Source organism: Protopterus annectens, chromosome 3.part1 (assembly GCF_019279795.1).
Source record: "Protopterus annectens isolate FY-2018-M chromosome 3.part1, PAN1.0, whole genome shotgun sequence".
Taxonomy (NCBI): domain Eukaryota; kingdom Metazoa; phylum Chordata; order Ceratodontiformes; family Protopteridae; genus Protopterus; species Protopterus annectens.
Window position 1 is genome coordinate 359,185,187 of NC_056732.1, and position 14,566 is coordinate 359,199,752.

Here is a 14,566-nt window from a genome sequence, read left to right on the forward strand (position 1 = left end):
GCTGTAACCTCACCATTCATTCTGGGAGGGGGTTGCATCATACACCAAGCAACTCACTGTTAACTGCTTGCTGTATAATGTCTGAACCTTAAAAGGAAGGCAGTGTCCTAAGCTTAATGTTCTCTTAGGATGATTTCTTCTAGCTGATTTTTTTTTTTATGTTTACTGCAGTTCAATGACCAGGCAGCTAGTTCCTACAATAAGGCAATTTAGTACCTTGGGTAATACTGTAATAAACAAGTTACAAAACACTGCACAGTAAAAGAAAAGAAGAAAAAAAAACACCTAGAATAGAATTTCAGGACATAGCAGGTAATTCTGCTGTTTCCATAGCCCACAGACCAGTAAGAGTATGACTTGTCATGTAGAAGACCAGTAGGCAGGTAGAAGAAACTGGCGACACTGGTACCCTACAGCTAGTAGGGATTACTAAAAGCAATCCTTCAGAGTATTTCAACTCTAAAGAGTACGTTCTCTACATTGTTAGCAGCAGTGGACATCAGAATCCTAACAGCTGGGAACTAAAACCGAAGACTACCATGTACAGCTCACTGGTTTAATAGTATGCAATCCTTATGAGGCTAAAACATGTGCGGCCACAAATGGTGCAAACATAAAGGCTCAAACTGTATGCTGGGAAATAATTAGGGATCTTAGGGGTTAGGGGTCTCACAAGAAGCTCAAGAAATCATGTGCACACAGCACACTACCACCGCTGCTTTTTAATTTTTTTTTTAATCTGTCTTTTTGCAGTCTTTTCATAATTTGTATTTTTGCTCAACACACCCGAGCAAGGTTTTACTGGCATACTGCAGTGACATAATATTACCCATTTACTTGTACATGGTAGCATATGGGTCTCAAGACCCTTAACTGCAACCTTGTTACATAAGTAAGGGAGAGAACTGATAGTGCATGTAGGGAGTGGCGCAAAAGCAGGAGGAATCAGGCTCCTGCATTGCTCAAGGCAATACACTGCCTATTGAACACAAGACGAAGTCTACACTACACTCGCCTAGAAGAGCAACATTAGTATCTGTGCTAAACAGACAGAATACCAGTCTCGCACTAAATGGCTTAAACCGTGGAAATATGTTCCAAACATTTGGACACCAGAAGGAAAAATCTTAGAGAAACACTAATGAGAAAGATGGACAAGCATAGTGAAAGGACTGCATGCGGACAAATGCAAGCTACAGGATCTCTCTGATCTGACCTCATCTGCCCCACCTACTGATCTTAGAGCAAAAATGTTCTCAAAAATGTGGACCTTTAGTGTGCATTAGTCATCTATTTTACTTCTGGCAGACTCACTGTCGACAGTATTTTTTTTTCTTTTTAATACCAAAGTGCACGTGTGCATATAAAAAACACACACACACACACACACACACACATACACCTTTATTGGCTGAGCTAGCCTCACAAGGAGTAATCTGTTTTCAAAGGAGGCCTAAAGTGTATGCAGACAGGCGAAATAGGGAAAAAAATTAGGGGAATTCCCCCATGTTATAAGTGCCACAGGATCTACCACCACCTAAGCTATCAGGATTGGGCCTCAGTCTCAAAGGCCTCATCAAAACGTGAACTACACCCAAACAGCTGCTACCCGAACCGTGATCTCCTGTAATACTACCACAGCTGGTATGCATTTGTCGAGAGACAGTGCCGGACACTTGCTACCAATACTGGATGAGAACTGGGAGACTTGGCTGTTTTGGTCTGGTAAAAATCTGTGTCCTTTATGAACTTCTGCTAACTTAGGCTCTGTCCTCCCCAGACTTCCAGATAGTGAAACAATACATCCTTCAGCAGTGCATAACTTTTGTACAGAAGTCAAATTGGAAAGTCAGTAGCTTCACACGAAAATTCCCATGTTTTGAGATTCTGAAAGTAGAGTTTGGAAAATGCTAATTTTAGCATGAAACTATGCCTCACATAGAACAGCTTACATTCCTTATGCTTAGTTGAGACACAGTTTCATAATACCAATGCAAATAAATGTAATATTTCTGCTGCGACTAATGAACTCAAGTTTATCATCTCCAGTCTTCAGGTACTTAATGCTGTTCCAAAGATTTGTTATAAAATACCACCATTTCCCCCTCTCAAGAACTTCAGAATGTATGGCACCTCATCTTTTGTCATCTTCAGTGTGTTTTTTTAGATTTATCTTTCTGGACTCTATTCTGTGAAACAGGCAAGTACAACCTCCTGTGGGTAAGCTTCTACTAGCAAGATTTGAGGAATCTTGCTTTCCCTCTTTCATGAATACAGATTAAAAACATTAAGGTGCCCTAATTTTTCACAGCTCGTCTAATGCCCAGCTTAGTAAGTTTATCTATGATTCCAGAGTGGGGGATGGTGTCAAAACCTTGGCGAGGTCCAGATAGGCTGTGTGGAATGCCTTACCCTCATCCACGGCCCTGGAGACTGATATGAAGAAGTCAATCAGGTTCAGGAGACAAGATCGGCCCTTCAAGAACCCAAACTGGGTGGGGTCCAGTCTTTTAAGGTTGCCAATGTCTTTGTTTATAAGATCCATGATAATACGTTCCTTGGCCTAGCAGATCAGGCTCGGACTGATGGGGCGGTATTTCCCGGGATCCAAGGTGGATCCCCCCTTGTGGAGTGGGATAACTGTAGCTGTGCACCACTCAGTGGGCACAAAGCCTGAGGTGAGGGTATGATTAAACATGACACTTAAGTGAGGTGCCAGTTCATTTTGTAGTTCATGTAAGTACACAGCCTGGGATGTCATTTGGTCCCATGGATGCTGTATTCTTATCTTTGGAGAGTGCGTTTTTTTTACCTGTGTGGCCGTTATTACCGGAATTTGGCAATCTTCCGGTATTGAGATGGGCCATTTAGGGGGTGAGAGGGGGGTGAAGCTGGCACTGAATCGATCTGCCAGGATATTGGCAATATCCTTGGGATCAGTATATTTAATGCCATTCTGTTGTAGCTCAGAGCAGATCTGAGCATTGTCATTTAGATTCTTGACATAGTTATAGAATGCCTTGTGGTGGTCTTTGGAATCTTTGGCAATTTTGTTTTCATAACTAGCTTTGCAGGATTTTATGAGGGATCTCAGCTTCTTACTGAAGCTGGTAAGGGAGTTTTTTTGCATCCTAGGATTTTCCTCTTTTCTGCAACAGTTTCTTCCTTTTGTTGCAAAGTTTGTTTATGGCAGGGGACCACCAGATTGGCTTCCTTTGTTTGGAGGAGAGCATCTTGCTTCTATTTGGGATAGCACGATTCATGCATGAGTGGATGTGCTCGTACAGTGCCTTAGTGTAGGACTTAGCAGTCAAACTTTCAGTTCCCGTCTGCATGGGTGTCATGAAGTTTGTAACTTCTGACTTGAGTAGCACGAAGTTGACTTTGGAGAAGTTTTTTATGGAGGTTTCCTTACAGGGGGGTGGGGGTGGGATGTGGATGTTAAGGGTGATTAGCTTATGGTCTGACCTGACCAATGAGGGGATGACCATACGTGTGGAGCATAGATTTCCCATGTTGGTAATGACCAGGTCTAGGATATTGAAGCCCCTGGTGGGACTCTAGATTAGCTGATCCAGGGCATTGGAATTTATGAATTCCAAGAACCGTTAGGCAAAGGTGTTTATACATGAGTAGTTTTCCCAGTTAATGGCAGGGTAGTTGAAATCACCCAGTATTAGGGTGTTTGGTTGTATATTAATATTTTCCAGTATGTTTAGAAAGGTGTAGTGAGAATCTTGGAGCATGGTGGGGGATCTGTAGCAAGCTACAATTTGGATTGCAGTCTTACCAAGTGTTAGTTGCACATGGAGAATTTCAGACGCATTGTGTTGGGCAACTTACCTGGTGGTGTGAATATGGACACTCCTCCACCTTTAGTGTTTTGATCCTGGTTTGGTGGCCGAAAAGTGTGGTAAGACTTGTAGCCTGGTATTGCAGGGGTGCTCTCTGGAGCCTTGAACCAGGTCTCAGTTACTGCACAGATATCGATGTTCTCCATTTGTAGGAGTGCCTCGAGAGAGTTCATTTTGAGGTTTAGACTTCTAGCACTGAGTAGCATTACCTTCGGATTTTGCATGCTTGTACCAGTTACTTGGAATCCTCATTTCTGACTGACTACAGCATAAAGTTCACAAAAACAAATTTAATAATCCTATATTCCACACGCAAATTCTTTCCTTCCAAAAACACCATAATTTTAAATAGATTGTAGCATGAACTATCTGAAGATAGTCTCTTGTAGATAATCAAGAATAATTCTGGTTTTGATACTTGGCATTGGGTTGGAATCATTGGCCTATATGTTGCAATATTGCCTGTCTTAGTGTGTTCATGTTTTCCTCCTTTCTCCCCTTCCTGTGCAATAGTAACTGCAATTTTGTGCAAGACTTCTACAGAAGGTTCCAGAACATCACTCTGGGGTGTTATCTTCTTCAAATGCATTCGACTCCATCTGGGGATTCACTGTCCCACCGTGCTGCAATATTACCTATTCATTTTGCAGAGGGTCTATCACTATAGTTTCCATTTCCACAGTATTAAGACCGGGATGACTGACAGTTTCATTCTTTCATTTGAAAGCGTGTTCAAACATCAAACTGAGCACGGTTACTGGTCAAGTAATGCAAAAGCTGTAAGGGGATATTACAGACATGAGCAATTCCATATGATTGGCAAGATGGGAGAGAAACCTCAAGCTGTTTTGATTTGATGACTTTACGTATTCATGAGAAACTGTTTCAGACGGTAGCAATGGATACTGTGGGGCTTAATAGCACCTCAAGCTACCGAGGAAAACAGTATATCCTAGTGGAGGTGGACTATGCTACTAGATGACCAAGACAGTAGAGTTCTGCAACCTGAGAAAGAGAAGACGGCAAATTTTTCATTAGACATTTTCAGTTTGGTCGGTTCTCTCCCACCCCCCACCAAGAGAAATATTGGCAGACACAGGTGCTGATTTCATGTCAGACATACTGGCCTGTTTTTGGAAACCCTATGGGTAAGCATTTTAAAGGATCATCTGCTACCTTCTACAGATCAGTGGCTTGATGGAAAGGTTTATATTTAAGATTACATTGACCGCATTTGTACAACAGTTCAAACTAGTCTGGGACATGCATCTGTCCTCTCGGTTGTTTGCATACAGAGAGGGGCTGCAGGATTTCATGGCATTGTCATACTATCAGTAGCTGTACGGTCACAAAGTGACAGAGCCATGGATTTAATTTGTGATGAGTGAAATTACTATAAGGAATCTGTTGTGGAATATGTGCTACACTTCATAACCAGGCTTATGGAGTTCATGGGGATGGCACAAGAGCAACTAGCACAAGCATGGCAGAAGCAAAAGGTCTGGTAATGGGGCTTGAGTATTCTGTTGGGCACAAAGTTATGGTTCCTTTCATTGTTTGACACAAACTGCAGGCAACATGGGAAAGTTCTTTTGCTAAAGTAAGACAGGCAAGTGATGTTAACTACCTAGCATAGTGGCAAGGCAGAAGCACAAACTCTACCATGTTAACACAATTAAGAGACATTGGTACTCTATCTACAGTGGGTTACAGGAGGAGTCAGAGGGGATCTTGGGGTAGAACTCCTTAGCAAGGCTCTGACACCTCAGGGAGCAAAGCAGCCTTTTCACAACAGCTCTGTCTCACTTAAGGTCAGAAGATCCTGTCAGTACTAGAGTTTGTAGATATGTCTCCTAGTAAGCCAGGGTATCCTCACCTGTACAGCACCACACTGGCAGATCCCAAGAAGACCATTAAAAACAGGCCCCTTATAAACTACCCTTGTGGGCTAATCAAACCTCGAGAGAGGTTCTGCAGGTAATTCAGTTGCCCACAGAGCTGAAGGCTTATTCTGCACCCAGGACAGATAAAGCCTCAAGCAATTGGGTGGCAAGGGGGCAATGAATCAAGCTACCATTAACCTCACCAAAGGTTACTGGTCAGTACTTAGCCTTTGGGACCCCTTTTGGGTTACGCAAGTTTACCTAGAAGACCTTAGGAATGCACATTTTACCAGGAGTTGGTACTATGCTCTTACTTACCAGACAGTGATCCATGTAATGTTAGGGGGGTGTTGCACAGAGCAAGGTAAGTCCCCTCCTACACTTAATGTAGACGTCAACTCACAAAACACATGTAAATAAAGTAAAACCAGACTCACCGTCAGTATTACAACTTTGAGAAGACAACACATCACACAGAACAGCAAGCCCCAGAAACCTGTCCTATTATTACCTACAGGAGATTTAAGACAACCAGGAATGGGTAATGGATTTGGAAGAGTGCAACTTATGTCACTCAACATCAAGACCCCATTTAAAAAAAAGCAGTAAGTTAGAACAGCAGCCAAGCTGTTAAGTGTGTGTAGTGAACTGTTAATGGATTGCACAGATATACAGCAGCCCAGATTGGTGGTGTGTGTGTCTATATATAAAGGCCACACTGTCTAGTTAAATTACTTTGCTCAGAGACAAACCATGATCTTAATTACTGGTAAGCAAGTGAAGTGCATTAAACCTCCACAGCAACTGCTGCCAGGTCTCCTTTAATTTTTATGTTTTTTTGTACATTACGGAGGATCACAGCCTGTTGATGTCAGTCATACAGTTTTATGTTGTCCAGTTGCTAGTGGTGCAGCAGGTAGCATACTTGTTTTTGCTGCAGAAGGCTGTGGGTTCTCTTCCCACACCAGGAAGACCGATTTGCTGACACACCATTTTTTTAATGCAGCATAGGTAATTTATTCTTCAAGGTCAGCAGACACTGAATTTGTAGATGAAGCACTGAAATCCCAGATGAATGGAAAACTGCCACCGTTATCCCCCTGCACAAAGGTGGTACTTCAACTGACCCTGGGAATTAAAAACTTATTAGCCTGACTAGCCTTATCTGCAAGGCCATGAAGAGAATCATCATGGACTTTAAGGATATAGGCAACCTCCAAAAACTAGACCATACCCAGTTTGGATTTTTCAAGGGGAGATCGTGCTTGTTAAAGTGGGCCCTGGACAATGGGAAATCTGTGCACACAGCCTACCTAGTCCTGGCCAAGGTGTTTGTCAATTATGCCCATGTGAGGGACACTGTCAAACTCTCTCAGCTAGACTTCAACCCTTAATCATAAGGTTGGATGGAAAATTGGCTCTTTGATAAAAGGGGAATCCACCTCCAACAGCAGACCCTTTACCAGTGGTGTTCCACAGGGATTGGTCCTAGAACCTCTACTATTTGGAATCTATTTCGAAGTAAAAGCTAAAACCAAGGCACTGTGGCGGACAACATTTGCTGATGACTGGTAACTGGGTGAAGTCATAGAATCTCCAAACAATGTCAACATCTTACAAGAAGGTCTTACACAAACAAATGATTGGTACCAAAGTCATGGCCTCAAACTCAATGCAAAAAAAATGTATCATCCCTTTTGGCAAGAGCATTCTTCATGCAAATTACCACATCAATGGCAATACCCCAAGTATGCACTCATTGGTGAGAGATCTGGGCACTCAAGTTGACAGCAACCTTGCCTTTGATCACCATGTCTCCAGAGTGGTAAGAACGGCATTCTATATGACTCGCCTCATAAGTAAGGGCATCGCATTGAGAAAAAGTGGTTATCATCTTGTTAGAAAAATATATAATAGTAATATGCATGCTTAGTGCATTTGAGGTTTAAAAGGGTTAATACATTTATTCTGTTCACACTGCATGAATCTGCACAGCTATTAGAAACTTAACAAGAGACATTTCATTTCTGCTAATGTCATGAAACTTAGAGATATTTCATTTCTGCTTATGCCATTAGAAAATATGCAGCTGCTAGAAGCTTTGATAAAGAAAACAATAGATGCTTGAAAGTATAAACCATAGTCAGCATTAATTGTACCAAAGCTAGAAATGTACCTTGAATCTAGACAAAATGTAACATGTATTAGAACTGTACAATTGAATAATTGAAAAGTTAAGGTGGGCTAAAATAAGCCCAAGGCCAGGTTGTTTTTCTCAAAATGTTTTTGCAAGACAGCAAATAATCTGACCATGTCAGCAATAAGTCTGGTAACATTTTCTGTGAAACATACAGAAAGCTGTGTCCAACTACGTCAGCAATAGAATAGTAACATTTTCTGTATGACAAAGAGAACTGTATAAGAATAATATACTGATCACCAAAGAGCCAGACAAATCCTGTACCTACATGCCTTGTCTCCTTGCTGCAAGTAATAAAGGGTGCCTTGCTTGAACCTAACGTGCATTGGTCTTTGAAGTTTTTTCCTTTTACACATCTCCATGTATTCTTCACTAATTAGGCCAATAACAGAGTAGAACACCTCTTTTGGCATGTACCTTTCAAAGCACCTGCAGCAATTGGAGAGAACACAAAGGTTCCTCACAAAGAAAATTCAACATCTTCAGCAGCTACCCTATACGGATCAGCTGAAATTACTGCCACTTTATTCTATTTCATACAGACTACTCGGAGGTGATCTCTACCTTGTATACAATGTGATCTCCAACCCCACTTTATTGGAAATGCTGCACACGGTTACTCACTCTAAAGACCTAAACCTGGTATGTGACCAACAGAACCTGCTGGTGGGACAGATTTATCTCCCAGAAGTTACCCCACCTTTGGAATAGATTCACACTTCACATCAAACCAGAGCACCTCACTGGACCTCTTCAAACACAATCTGGATGATTGGCTGGGTAACCATAAATTCACCCCAGGGGTTCCACCTGTGTCCCTCTTGGACAGGGGCAATAGATGCTGATCATGGTGGCAAGGGTAAAATTTGGCTAGGCTTGTAAGGGCACTCGGGCCATTAGCCTAGTAACTTCCTACGATCGTATAAATGGCTTTTGCAGAAGTAAAGGTCATCTGAATAATTCCATATTAAATATAACTAATGAGAGGATGCCATTGGCAGAGATTGCGCATATTGACTGATATTGGTATATTATACTGACAGCAGTTTGAGCCCCCTTTTATGACTGAAAAGTTCTGAAATTGGTATTTTTGTCATTACTGACTCATAAGTTTTAACTGCTTACTGAAAAAATGTTAAAACTACAGATTTAAAAAACACACACTTAACAAGTGGTGCTGTATTAAACAAGCAATATAATTTAATACAATCAGGAAGGTGAATTAAAGAACACATGAATTTATGCATGCTCTTAAAAACATGCGCAGAGGGCCCATGGTTTGCATTTCTGCCACTGCCCAGGTGCATTGCTATGAATGTGGGTTTCAGTGTAGTTTTACTGAATGCAAATTAAGAGCAAAGATGTTTACTGTTCATGCCAAGTCTGTTATCAGTGTAGACTGTATTGCTTTGTTTAGCAAATGACTATTTGAGTTTGTACTATAAAATTTGAAATAAAAGTTTTAAATCAAATCCAAATATCTGTAATCATTGTAAAGTAAAGAAAATAGCATACATACCTATAGTTTATGGTAAGTGAGGAGATATGGCCAAGTGATGAGATACTAGCATGGCTGTTGGGGTGGGGGATGCTAACCTATTACCCTACATAGGGCCCCATTTGACCATGATCCGATCCTGCTCTGGGCACAACCTAACAATGCTAGTAAGAATCAGATAAGGACATTCCTGGGGATAGCAGGGTAATACAGGAAGTTCATTCTTCACTACAGTAAAACACTTCATTTACTGCTCTTAAGGGAAAGATCAGACCAGATAAGGTTGTCTGGACTTCCGCCTGTGAGCAGGCATTCCAAACACTCGTAAGAGCCTTGAGTGAACCCTCCCACTACAACACCACTCAGTCCAGACTATAATCAAGAATTTATTTTGCAAATAGATGCTTTTAAACCTTGGCAAGAGGAGTGTCACCTTAGCCAAGTACTCCTTAGAGGGAGAACAACCACAGGCTTCAGCATAGGCAGAAATCCTGTGCAGCAGCAGAAAATGTTCAGTTGGGGATAGTCTAGGTTCTACAAAAGTTTCATCCAACTGTATACCAAAATTCACCATGGCTACAGACCACAACTCTTTAGAGTGGATATGGGAAACACGGAAAGCTTGTTAAAAATGGAGTTTAGCACTGCAGTCCTATAACAAGCTGTATCAAGAAAAAACAGGGTAATGAACCAGAACAATGCATTCTCATCTCAAGAGACATTTCTGACGGTGTATCAATGACAACTTACTTATGTCTACACTGCCAAAAAAGATGGGCTACCTATATTCAGCTGCATCCCTAGGTCATAATGTAACAACTTTGTGAGCACATAAATGGGATTTAAACATGCAGTCTGTTTCTCAGAAGCATGAAGGGTGTGTGTGTCTGTCTGTGTGTGTGTGTGTGTGTGTGTGTGAAGCATGTATATAATATAAAATATTGTAACTGAAGTTGTAGCTTTTTTGACAATTACAGAAACTTTACACAGGCAGTGAAAATGTCATTATTATTTTCCATTAAGCTAACAAGACCATCACTCCTAGGCCAAGAAGTTAAAGGTCCATAAAAGAGCAACGAGACAATTCGGCTAAGGGGATAGCTATCAAAACACAGTAAGACAAGTGTGACACTGCTCAGCTACATCTGTGATCTGTACAGACAGGAGAAAGGAAAACAAAAAAAAAAAAACAGTATAGTCAGGATGACGGAGCTGCACTAGAACTTGTGAACTGCAAGTTTTGAGTTTTGCCTGTGCTGAGAATCTCAGGCAGTTTAGCTTAAGATGCAGTACTACTTTCAGTTAAGAATACCTAGAAAGAATATAAATGTAGACCTTTCTTGGAATCTATTTGTGTAAGTATTTTCCATTTCCTTGTGGAATTTTACATTTCTCTGTACATCTAATTAACTGTACTGCTTAACTCATTTCTTAAAACATACTCATTCACTTTTGAAAGACTTCTGGTCGTTCATTCCCCATACTTATGTCTCACCATTCTGCCTTGGTTTCAGTACACAGTGGTGCAGTGGTTAGCTGCACAGCAAGAGGTCTCCAGTTCAATTCTCGGCTGGAGTGCCTTCTGTGCAGAGTCTGCATGTCCTCCCTGCATTCTCGTGGGTTTCCTCCAGGTGTTCAAGTTTCCTCCCACATTCTGAAAACATGCATCTAGAGCATTTCTCCTCAGGCCTCCGCTGAAAATGGGCTTTGCCCCGTTGGGGTTTCCCGGTAAACAAATGTTTTAAAAAATTACTACTTCTAAAATGTGGCAAACTCCTAGAATCCACCTCTAACCATATCACAGAGCAGTCTGACCACTGTTCTTTGCATTTATAATTACCTGGCTTAACAAAATTGAAACACTAATTGAGAGGTCCCCCAGCCTGTTAATTTGGGGTGGTGCCCATTTGTTACTTTGGGCCAGGACAGAAGATTTAAGATTGCAGTATTTGATATACACATTAATTTCTGGGTCAAGCTGGTAACAGCATGTGAATGCAAGTTTAAAATCCAAGTTATTGTGGCAGAGGCACACCAACAGGTACTGAAACCAAGGCAGAATGGCGAGACATAACAGTCTTCAGCCTAACTCCTCATACTTAAGTGGGTGCTCAGTATAAATCCTTTGGTTGGGTGTGGTTGGTATAGGCCCATCCCAAAGGCATCACTGCACATTTCCTGCAAGAAATTGTGGCCAGGCTGTATTTACTGAACTGCTTAGTGATTCAGACTTCTATTTCTTGTTTATATTTTTGTTTAGTAGCAGTGGAGTGACTCAAGAGACCATATTATTATGGCCATCACATTAAAAGTTTAATCTACTGCTGGGCAGCAGAGTGAATCCAAGCAACACAGCCCCTGTTCACAATCTCTTTTTCACATCGGTGTCAGCGGAATTAAACTGCCAGCTGGCCATCCCTGAATTTTTTTCCCCACAGGTACACACTCACTTCGGGATGATCGATTGCTGAATCCATCTGAATTGTGGCAACATTGTCTGGTCACAGGTAATAGACATCATGCATTTGGTAACAGTTCTGACACAGCCAACAATCAATTCCTTCAGGAAATTATAGCTTCAAACCAGCTCACTTGTCAGCACTTTAATAGGATTCATGAGCTACCCTGAAAGTAGGACGCAATCACATACAATGATGCACTCTCACCCTTCCACTCCCCCAACTGTGACCCTCAATGTCACAAGTGCTCGGAAATTGAGTCCCTATTCTTTTTCTTCACTCTAATACAGCAGTGGTGTAGTGGGAGCATTGTTGCCTCACAGCAAGTGGTTTTCCCATTCGATTCTTGGCTGGAGCGCCTTCTGTGTGGAGTCTGTATGTCCTCCCTGCGGTCAAGTGGCGTTCGAAAGACATGCGTGAATGGGCATGCCTTCATTGAAGGTTGGGAGTCGGGCTGGCACCTCGGCAACATAAAAATCTACTGCCAATCATTAGCAGACCGGAGTTCCGCTATGGCGACCCCTAACCGGGAAAAGCCAAAACAACAAAATTCTTTTTCTTCACTATATTCAAAGGTATGCGATGCCACATCAGTGATACTGCTACTGTCACCAACTCTAAACTTCAGAGCACGTACAACTCTTTACAAACTTGGCCAAGTTTTTCTGGATCATAACAACCAAAAAAAGACCAAATTCAAACTTTTACATACAAGGATCCAAAAAAGTGAGAGATTACTCAACGACTGCCACATATCCCTCTGATAATTCCTGCATTGCATCAATTATTGCTAAAAACTATAAAGCATTAGTGCATTACACCAATCATAAATAGATATCTTTGGTTTGTATCCCTACACCCCAGTTCTCAGTTTCCTGCCTCAGTGTAGTTCCATCCACACCGTCTCTATTCAGTGCATATTGTTCACTAATCACGAATTTTGTCTTCATGAAAGACAGCAAAATTATAACGCAGACCTATAGTTGATCACCATCCTAGAACCCATCACTCTTCTTTGCAATGGTTTGAATTTGACCATGTCCTTACTCAGAAAAAAGTCATCGATAAACTTCTGAGTTATGTTAGCCTTCCTTCACTTGCCTGTACAATTATACAACACGTTGTGACTTCAGGCACAGTCTCATACACCTCCCAGATTAAGCCTAAATCCAAGAATGGACTTGGTTACTTAAACTCAGTTGCAAAGGGACAAATTTCTACAAAGCATACATTCATAAACTTATTCGGATCCACTCCACAATTACATGTCCATTTAGAGTGGACAGTTACAAGAAAATGTCTACAAACATTTGTGCATCCTCTTATTTTCTAGTTATCTGTTGACTGCAAATGTGATGGTCAGAGGACCTTTTGCTGCCAAAATCCAAAGGCAATACAATAAGTGCCCGACAGTTCACAAGTACATTTTCCACATTTTTTACAGTTCTTACAAGAACAGACTGCCAGACGTGATAGCATAAAATGACTGTACTAAGAGAAGTGCTTTCCCCCGTCACAAAAGACTTTGGCTGACGGAACCAACAGAAGGAAGGATTATATTTGAAGGGGTGCACATCCATACTAATAAATCAGTCTTAAGCAGCACATTCTGCCAGTAGTGTTGTATCCCATTTGCTAAGTGTATATACCATCAGTATATAAACCAATTTGTGATCTGCACAATAAGTAGTCAGTCATTCGAGGTAACAAGTAGTTCAAAGAAGCAGTGACAAAATTAATCAGCGATATTGCGAATTCGCTAATGTTACGACAAGACTCCAATACTGATCTCTTTACATAAACTAAAGTTATCTGCAATTTTAAGAGAATTAAGGCACCTCAATGGAGTACCTGAAGCTGCAACACAAAAGTATTTCTACTACCATACACGAGGCTAAGGTGTAAATAAAGGAAACTACAGCTTAAACTATCTAACACAAGGATATTGGAAAAAAAGTGGTGGAAATGTCCACAGAGATATATACTTCAGAAAATTTTTTACTTTGATAGTATCAAACAGATGAATTTCTGAACAGAAAAATGAAAAGTAAATTATTTTGTGCACATTTTAGTTTTGCACATGTTAAAAAATGACTAACATATAGTCTACAACACTAAAGAATAAACATTCCTTACTGTTATGCATATAACCAGACTTAAAACAAGGCTTAGTTTGAGTTTTATCTGTATGATCTGCTCTTATCTCAATACGTCTGCAGTGCTTATCTAAAGGCACTCCTTTTTTCATACCCACTTTTGCTGCAACAAATTCTCATCTTCTTTCCAATTTTGTGTCTTTCGACATAACTAGCAAGACATGGGTATTTTTTGTTATTTAAGTGCTAGTAATTTCACTGGGTTTGTACACATCCATAACTTTTGAGAAGGGCAGGTCTATTTCTCTTAAAAGCCTGCTCCTTCTGTCATCCGAGCCATCCTTTAACAAAAGCTGGAATACATCAGGCTGTAAGTGAATCAAGCAACTCAAAGTCAGTTTTTGGTTTCATTATTCAGTGTAATAGAAGCATGCACAGTCTCTGTAAGACCTTGTAAAGAGCAGATAATACATAAATGGCATATTTTTAGACTACAGAAATTACCATATTTCCCTCCACTTTCTGCAACTTTATCCTTCTAGTGAAAGGAGTAAAATAGTCAGATAAGGTCAAGGC

General features: G+C 40.9%; 1 protein-coding gene across 1 annotated transcript in view; it reads right to left on the minus strand.

The window, feature by feature from the left end:
- CPVL (carboxypeptidase vitellogenic like) overlaps nucleotides 1–14,566 on the minus strand; it is a 1,169,046-nt gene that overhangs the window by 1,131,293 nt on the left and 23,187 nt on the right. The window lies entirely within an intron of this gene.